Source organism: Helianthus annuus, chromosome 6 (genome assembly GCF_002127325.2).
Source record: "Helianthus annuus cultivar XRQ/B chromosome 6, HanXRQr2.0-SUNRISE, whole genome shotgun sequence".
NCBI lineage: Eukaryota > Viridiplantae > Streptophyta > Magnoliopsida > Asterales > Asteraceae > Helianthus > Helianthus annuus.
In genome coordinates, this window is record NC_035438.2 from 89,881,684 (window position 1) to 89,890,417 (window position 8,734).

The window sequence follows — 8,734 nt, forward strand, 5'->3', positions numbered from 1 at the left end:
GTTTTGGTTAGTTTTAAATATGGCTTAAAATTGAATCGAACCGCTCTATGCACAACCTTAAAATCAACAACCAAAGTGTTGTGTTCATTACCGCATCGTATAGACACCCAACAGAAAAAACCTTATGAAACGCCTACGGCGGATGCATCGATGTCATTTCATTTATCTATGTTTTGTGATATACTTTGGTTTGAATCCACATATTCTAAGTGTTTGGCTATTTTTGTTACAAGAGCCGATACTTTGTCTTCGTCATATAATATAGTAGTTCTAAGTGCCTTTTTAGTTCTAGGTGTCGTTGCATTTACATTTCTATTTAAATTTTTGTTAGAAATCGGGTGTCTGGCGCAAAGCACGGTGAACCCCCTAGAGTATTGATAAACTAACAGAAAACGAGTTCTAACTTGTAAATTATCGGCGCCGCTACGTACATAGCCCTAAACTCACCAACCTAAGTGATATGTTTCCCGCCGCATCGCGCGGGTAAACGACTAGTATATACTTGTGGCAGTCGATTACTTGTCTAAATGGGCGGAGGCCGAAGCTCTTCCAACAAACGATGGAAGAGTAGTGGTAAAATTTCTGAAAAAGTTATTCTCTCGTTTTGGAACACCAAAAGCTTTGATAAGTGATAGAGGTACCCATTTTTGCAATCATCAACTCAAAAAAATATTAACAAGGTATGGGGTCTATCACCGGGTCTCAACAGCATATCACCCTCAAACAAATGGGCAAGCCGAAGTGACTAACCGAGGTTTAAAACGAATACTTGAAAAAACCGTAGGTTTAAATAAAAAGGAATGGGCCGATAAATTAGATGATGCTTTATGGGCTTTTCGCACTGCTTATAAAACTACTATAGGCACAACCCCATATAAGCTCGTCTATGGAAAAAGTTGTCACTTGCCAGTAGAAAGAGCTCACAGAGCCTACTGGGCAATAAAAAACGTAAACTTAGACTTAGAAACTGCAGGTAAAATCGATTCTGTCAAATGAATGAGTTAGACAAATTAAGGAATTATGCATACTCTAACTCCGAAATTTATAAGGAAAGAATGAAAAATTTACACGATAAATATATTAAGTCTAATGAATTTCGGGTAGGAGACCAAGTTCTGTTGTTTAATTCGCGACTTCGATTATTTCCTGGTAAACTAAAATCTAGGTGGTCAGGACCTTTTTCCGTCACCCATGTTTTTCCTCACGGTGCAGTAGAAATTAAAGCTCGAAATGGTATGCCATTTAAAGTCAATGGCCAACGGCTAAAACTCTACCGAGGATCCATTGAGGATGAAGAAGAGGAGACCTCACTTCAAACAGTTAACGAATGAAAAGCATCCACATCATACCCGAAATGTTGCAAACAAACGAGTATACATCAAAACCGGTAAGTCTCCTAACCATGTTTTCGGAAAAAGGGGTATGCACACAAGCACAAAAAAAAAGTATATATTTTCAAAACTTTTGCTCGGCACGAGGCCGTGTCCACTGGACACGGGGCCGTGTTGAGACAACTCTCGGGATAAAACCCTCTTTTCATAACAGTTACCTCATTCCACACGCCCCGTTTTGCCGAAAACGCTCTGGTTCAAGGCGATTTTCCGCAGATTTCCGACGTTACTTCCACGGTTAACAACATCAAGGTATGATTCTATCATCATTAGTAGTTAGATTAGTTACTTGCATGTAGTTAAACATCAAAGATTTGGGGAAAAATCTAGGGTTCTTCAAGTTCATCCGGATCGAACTTCAAATTTTTGATGAAATCTGTTAGTATTAGTTTAGATTAGTATAATGGGAAGTAAATACACTTGTATTGTTGATAGATTTGTCCGATTTCTCATTAAAACCTCAAACCCTTGTTTTTGAACCGAAAAAGATGAAATTGGAAGGGTAAATGGGTTGTTTTGGGAAAAACGACACTTAGGGTTTCATTTTCGGGGGAAACCGCACCTACTTAGCCAAAAATTTTTAGATTTTCAGGACCGGGACGAAAAATGAAGTTTTTGGGTTACAGACGTCTGGACACGGTGTCGTGCCCGCTGAACACGGGGCCGTGCCCAGCCCACTGTTTGCAGTTTCTTTAAAAATCTCATTGTTTCGTGCTAATTTTTGGTGTATTCTTTCAGATGGCAAAGTTCACAAGGTTCAATGCAAGTGAGCTCGATGCTAGGGCAAGATACGAAATACTTCAAACAAGACCCGAGGAGTACCCCACGCGAGCATGCACGGACCTGTTAACCTTGGTAAACCAGCTGGACCAATTCAACAACATCGTTACGGGACCACTAAGGGTTGCATTAACCACTCGTCTTCGGTCGGTGCATCAGTGCACCATGGAGTTCTACAGTACTTTTACTTTCACCTCAAGGTGTGACCCGTTCGACAATGAAGGGGTTGCATTTCGGTGTGGAGGGACAAGGTACTCGATCTCTATGGCACAGTTTGGAGCAATTGTGGGACTGTACGGGGAAGAGGAATCGGGAAATGAGGAAAATACCGGGGGATTACGAGATTTGGATGAAAATGAATGTCAAGCCGCATGGGCTCAAATCGGTGAAGGAATCTACAACCCTAGCAGCACCAAGAATACTAAGCTGAGGGATCCGCTCTATCGCTACATTCACAGGCTCCTCACCTACTCTCTTAGCCAACGTCATGACAGTAGTGGCGTTGTAGGGTTGAAAGATTTGGTTGTCCTTCACTGTATCCACAACCGGAAGCCTCTCGATGTGCCATATCTCCTGTTACGAAACATGCATCTCAACCGCCTTGCTCGCGCTCCAACGCCTATCTTCTTTGGAGGGTGGGTGTACCGTCTCTTCAAGCATTTCACGCGAATTCCAAGATCCTTTGAAAGAAGCCCATGGTCGGGACGAGTTGACTACCACATTTGCCGAGCCATGAACTTACTTTATGAGGCGGAAGACGGGACAGTGAGCTTCCAAAGGACGCAAGGCTATGCATGGAATCCGCAGGAGGCCCTAGTTCTTCATGCACCACCTCCTCACTAACAATATCAACCCCATGGTGATCCGGGTCAATCCTCCTCACAAGGAGGCGGTTTTCCTAACTTTCAAAGCTTAACTGATCTTTTGCAGGAAAACCTCATGTGTACCAGGAACGCCTACAACCTCGCCAACAATACATACCACCGGGTCGGAGCCATTGAACGCAACATCAACGATATACAAGACGATATCGGCAGTATCCGGGAGTATATGGCGGGGCATGGGGATGGAGGTGATGACAGCGATGAGGACATGGACTAGGGGATTGGAGGAGCAGGAGCGGGTTGATGGAAAGCCCACAGGTTTAAGTCCCTTTATCTATCGAACAGTTTGTGGCCTGCGTGCCAAGTGTTGATCACTTTCCTTGACTACTTTTACTTTCCGCTTTATTTTTCTTTTACTTTATGTTTGGAACAATTAACTATGGTAATGTAGGATGTTTGTGTTGCTTAGTGTGGTATTAACTGATGAAACAGGTACAAACCGAGGCTTAGAGTGCTAGCCTTAGCACTAATAAGGCCAGGATGGAAAAACCGGAGGAAGGAACCTGTTTTCAAGCTTACAGACTGTCCACACGGGGACGTGTCCAGCCGACACGCCCCTGTGCTCACCTCCCAAAACTGCTGTTTAGTTACTTTCCTGCAAGTTTTTGTTAGACACGGGGCCGTGCCTAACCAACACGCCCCCGTGTTCGCCTTCTCTAAGTTTTCGTTACTGGCAGTTCACCACGGGGTCGTGTCCAGCGGACACGAGGCCGTGTCCAGACTACCAGTAACACAAATCTTTGCTTTTAACACCATATTACACATCTAACCAACCTAAAAATTTATTTTTGGGACACATTGAGCACAATGTGTAATTTAAGTGTGGGGGGGGGGATGCTAAAAACTTGAAATTTTGCAAGTCCTAATAACAAGCCTTACACAAAACTCTATTGGAACCGCTAAACACCCCAAATTTTTTCAAAAATTTTCATTTTTTTTACTTGTCTAAAGTTTAAGTTAGGAATCCTAAGATTAATAAGGTTATATTTTTACAAATTTACAACCAATAGCGTCGTGATAAAAAGAACCAACATAAGAAAATTATGAAACGGGCATAACAAGCTTAGTTAAAATTTGATTATATATACTTGATCACATAAACCATTCCCACAAAAAGTGAGTTTTGAGCCTTTTATTGAGCATACAAATTTACATCTTTAGACTAAATGCTCATTTTTCGTTTCTTGTGTGAATAGCCGCTTGGTTCTTACGACTCTAGAACTTGCCACGACGATTCATTCCTGGTCCTTACCAACTTAAACCCAAGTAAGTAAATGATGGAGCCATTAGGACTAACCCTTTTTCTTTCCACACCATTATTTTTCATATTTTTTTTGCCATCTACCCAAAATCCCCCTAGTTAACCCCTTTGAGCCTAAACCTTTCATTTCTTTACCCTAAGACCTTTTTACCCACAAAAAAAAAAAAAAAAAAACTTTTTTTATTTTTACCCTTTGTTTTAGTAGCAAGCTTGGTTTTCGTGTGACTAAAAAAAATGAAGTTAGAAATAAACAAACAAAGCTCTTGAAACAAGAGCTTGTTTGAAGAAATACTTCGAAATAAAAAGTCACTAAAAGCAAAATGTTTTACGAAAACCGACGCTTTTTACGCTTTTCACCCTTTTCTACTAACCACTAACCCATTCACCCACCTTTAGCCCAAGCCTTTACCCAAAAAAAAAAAGTCCTCTTGATATTTACAAAGGTAACAAGTTAAAAAGGAGGAGGATTGATTGCTTGGCAAGCCTATGGTAGGGATAAGTTCCACGCCGCTCTCGAGTGATTCACTAAAAATACACCTTCGGCCGAGTGTGAGTGATTTCTCCCGTGAGGTATGTGAACTTGTATATAAATGGAATTTTAAAAAGGCATGTTATGCCAAAATAAGTAATTTTTCCTATGAAACGTTCTAAACAAATCATAACGAATAGGATTGTAAATAAATAAAGATAAAACCCAAAAGGATCTTGGATTCCTGACACTCTATGACAAGCCAAAACCTTCTCTTCTACGCATTCCATTTGGGAGTGTAAGCCACATATTAAAGAGTTTTGCTTGAGGACAAGCAAAAGTTCAAGTGTGGGGGTATTTGATGTGTGTAAAATGCAACATATAAATTACATCAAATAAGGCATAAAACTAACCCTTTTTAAGTACTAATGTTGGAAAAAGAGTGCTTTTGTCTTCCTTTTGTATTTTCAGGATTAAATGAGCTCAAATTCACAAAAGAAGCAAAAAGACAGCTAAATCTAACATAAAAACAAGAAAAGGAACATAAGTGGATTGCCCGACCCCTCAACAGCATCCTCCCAAGCAAAATAGAGAAGGCAGAAGACTGAACACGCCCCGTGCTCAGCCAGCACGGGGTCGTGCCCAAGAAGCAGCAGAAAAGACAAACCTATAGAAGCTTCTATTGCCCACCACGGGGCCGTGTCCAGTGAACACGGGGGCGTGGCGAAAGTATAGCAGGCGCATTAATTGTAACTGCGAATTACAATTAATGAGGAGAGAGTGTGTCAGACAGGCACGGGGGCGTGTCCAGCGGACACGGGGTCGTGCCCAGCCTTCTGTTCAGCCTATAAATAGGAGTGCTTGGTTTCATTGCAACTCATCCCTTGGCACACCACCTCTCTTACACTTCATCCACCACCCACCACCACCATAACACCATCATCCACCACCATCATCCATTGTCCATCATAGAGTGTGTGAGTCGTCTCGGGATCCAAGATTGATCGTAAGAGTTCTTGACAATCAAGGCCATGTTTGCCTAAGTCTCTTACATCACTTGGTGAAGACAAGTGTTTAGTATAATACTTTTTATTTTTAATCTTTTGCACTTTTTATTTGGTTTTGTATTAATGACTTTAATAACTAGTTGCTTATGTTGAAGGTGATCTTTCCTTATCATTTGTCCGTGGTGCCTTGGCATTATTTTACTGTCTATATAAAATAAAAGATTTTCACCATTCATATCTCCACGGTCTATATGGAGGTATGTTGGCTACCTGGTCGGGGGTTAAGGGAACGGTTTGGTAAGGGTCTTGCCCTTGTTCAGCGTTTAGAGGTCCTGCAAGGGACCTGGGTCAAATTTAGTAGGATCTCCTTCAATGCCCATAGGTATTGGATGGCGGGGATCCAAATTCTTTGACCCCCTCATAAGTTAACTACTATTAACACTATAACCCGGCTATTTAGGACTGTATCCCTGCTGACTCAGACTACTTAGCCGAGGGTAACGTCACCGCCAAAATAGGGGCCTACCATAATTTTCATTAATAACTTAATTCATTATCTTCCAATAATGCAACCCTTTAGGATTGTATCCTTGCTGACTCAAACTACTGGGTTGAGGGTAACGTCGCCTTCAAAAGAGAGGCCTACTACAGTAACTAAGATAATCTCTTAAACAAGTGCAAAAGTGCGAAAATAATCAAAGGTTATACTAATACACGAGTCGGATCCAAGTGATTCATCTTGTCTATCTGTTTTTATTTTTATTTTATTTTTCAGCATTTAGTTAGTTTTTATTTTCTTAGTTTAAAAATCTTTTCTAACTTTTTGATTTGATTAAACGTTGAGGATAAACCGGTACTAAAAGCTCTTGTGTCCTTGGACGACCTCGGTATCTTACCAACACTATACTACGTCCACGATGGGTGCACTTGCCCATATGTGTGTTTAGTGTTAGTAAATATCATGTTTTATAAATTTAAAACTTGGCTAAAAGTGTAAAAAGGGCTTAAAATATACATTAAAAATATATTACACTACACGCACATCATCAGCCATTTGTTTTGATCATGATTGTGTTTCATGATTGACTTTATGACATGTGCATCTGATGATATTTATTTAATGATCATGATTAATGATTGACTTTATGATATGTGGCATGTTTGATTCGATTGGTTATGGATTTGGGTAAACAAGAATGGGCCGCACATGGGTGAGAGCCTGTATTCGGCTGGGTTGGGTACTAAGGATGGGCCACGAGCTAAGTTGGTTATGTGTTAGAAATCTATGATGAAAAATTATTGGAAGTATTATTATGTTGTTCGGTTTGCTATGGACGAGAATCACATGACTCCTATATGATCAAATTGGTTAGTGGCTATTCTAGGGTTGCATGTGCCAACTATGAACAGTAGGTTAATGTATCTATATAATGACTGCATGAGTAGAGGATTGTGTGAATAAGTTGTAGCATCAACTGTTAATAATGTTGCTTATAATCCAATGAAGTAAATTGGTTCTCACACCCAGTACACTGAACTATTAGACATTGTTGCATAACATGAATATGAACTATATGCTTGATTGAGTAATATAGCTGTTATGTGTGAATCAGTGCTCATTATTTTGCGTGTATCCTATGATTATAACATACGTGAAAACACTACAAACATAAACTGATTATGTGCGTATGAACACTTAGGCTTTGATTGAATAAATTGATCGAGTGGTTAAGCATACCGAGCAAACCGAGGTGAGTTCACACTCTTTCCAAGGCATGGGATTCCCAAGGGTTGGGAATGGGTAAATGAACTAAACGGTAATTACGACCATCCTCCATGGGTAGGATGCCAAGAATACACACTGGACCAAACCTCTATCATGAAGTCCCTCATTTATATCGACTTAATCGCCGAGGCCTATGGCGAGCGGGTCATTAGTTAATAGCGATATTAGGTTTAACAAATCTCACACCGTGTCGTTCGAACGGGCGTGTACTAATGGACTATGGGCAAAGGTTCAATGCTGATAGACATTGACTTAGGGCACCTCTTACATTTTCGTAGCAGTCGATACACACGGTCTAGTAACACATGGGAAGCCCCCACTAATCTTCGCACACATGTCTGGGAGACCGCGATACGAATTAATACGATACATGGTTTACAAAACGAACATATGATTCACGAAACGAATACTATAACTAAACAACCAACTGTGAACTCGCTTAACTTTGTTGTTGACTCGTTGTTACATGCCTTGCAGGCCTTTAGGTACATATCAAAGGAACTTGCTGTCTGAGAAGCTGGAGTGGTCATGGGTCGAGTAACATGGAAACGCAACACAAGACTAAGAGCTTATACATGTGGTTTTCATTAACACGTATCGAGTTAAATATGCTTCCGCTGTAAACTGTGAAATATTGTAACACTATTGTTAATAAATGAGAGTTTATTTAAATATACTCATGATGTTCAATGTGATTGGTGGCTAAGATCCTGGTCAGTCACGCCTCCAAGCGGTGGTACTCCGCATGTGGATTTTGGGGGTGTGACAAAGTCAAGTGTGAGAAGGCCATTTGGCGAAGGAAAACCACCTGATGGTGGGTTTGGATGGGGTAATGAAACTATAGTTAACCCCAACCGAAGTGAAATGATGACCCTCCCTAAAAATTAGATGGATATGTACCGAGCGACATGGGAGGGAAAACGTGCAGCTGAACCACCCTGAATGTCAGGTACGGTCTGGCTGAACACCTAAAACTTAGCGCTCTCGGGAGGCAGCCCAAGGATGTAGAGTATTGTACTTTGGTTTGGTTCGTTTTGGTGTGGTTGTGTTTTGACAGGTTCTTGATTCAATCATCACGGATGCAACAATTCAAGTGTGGGGATGTTTTGCAACATCCCCGGTGAGATTTCAAAGAATCTATGGAATGCGTCTATTC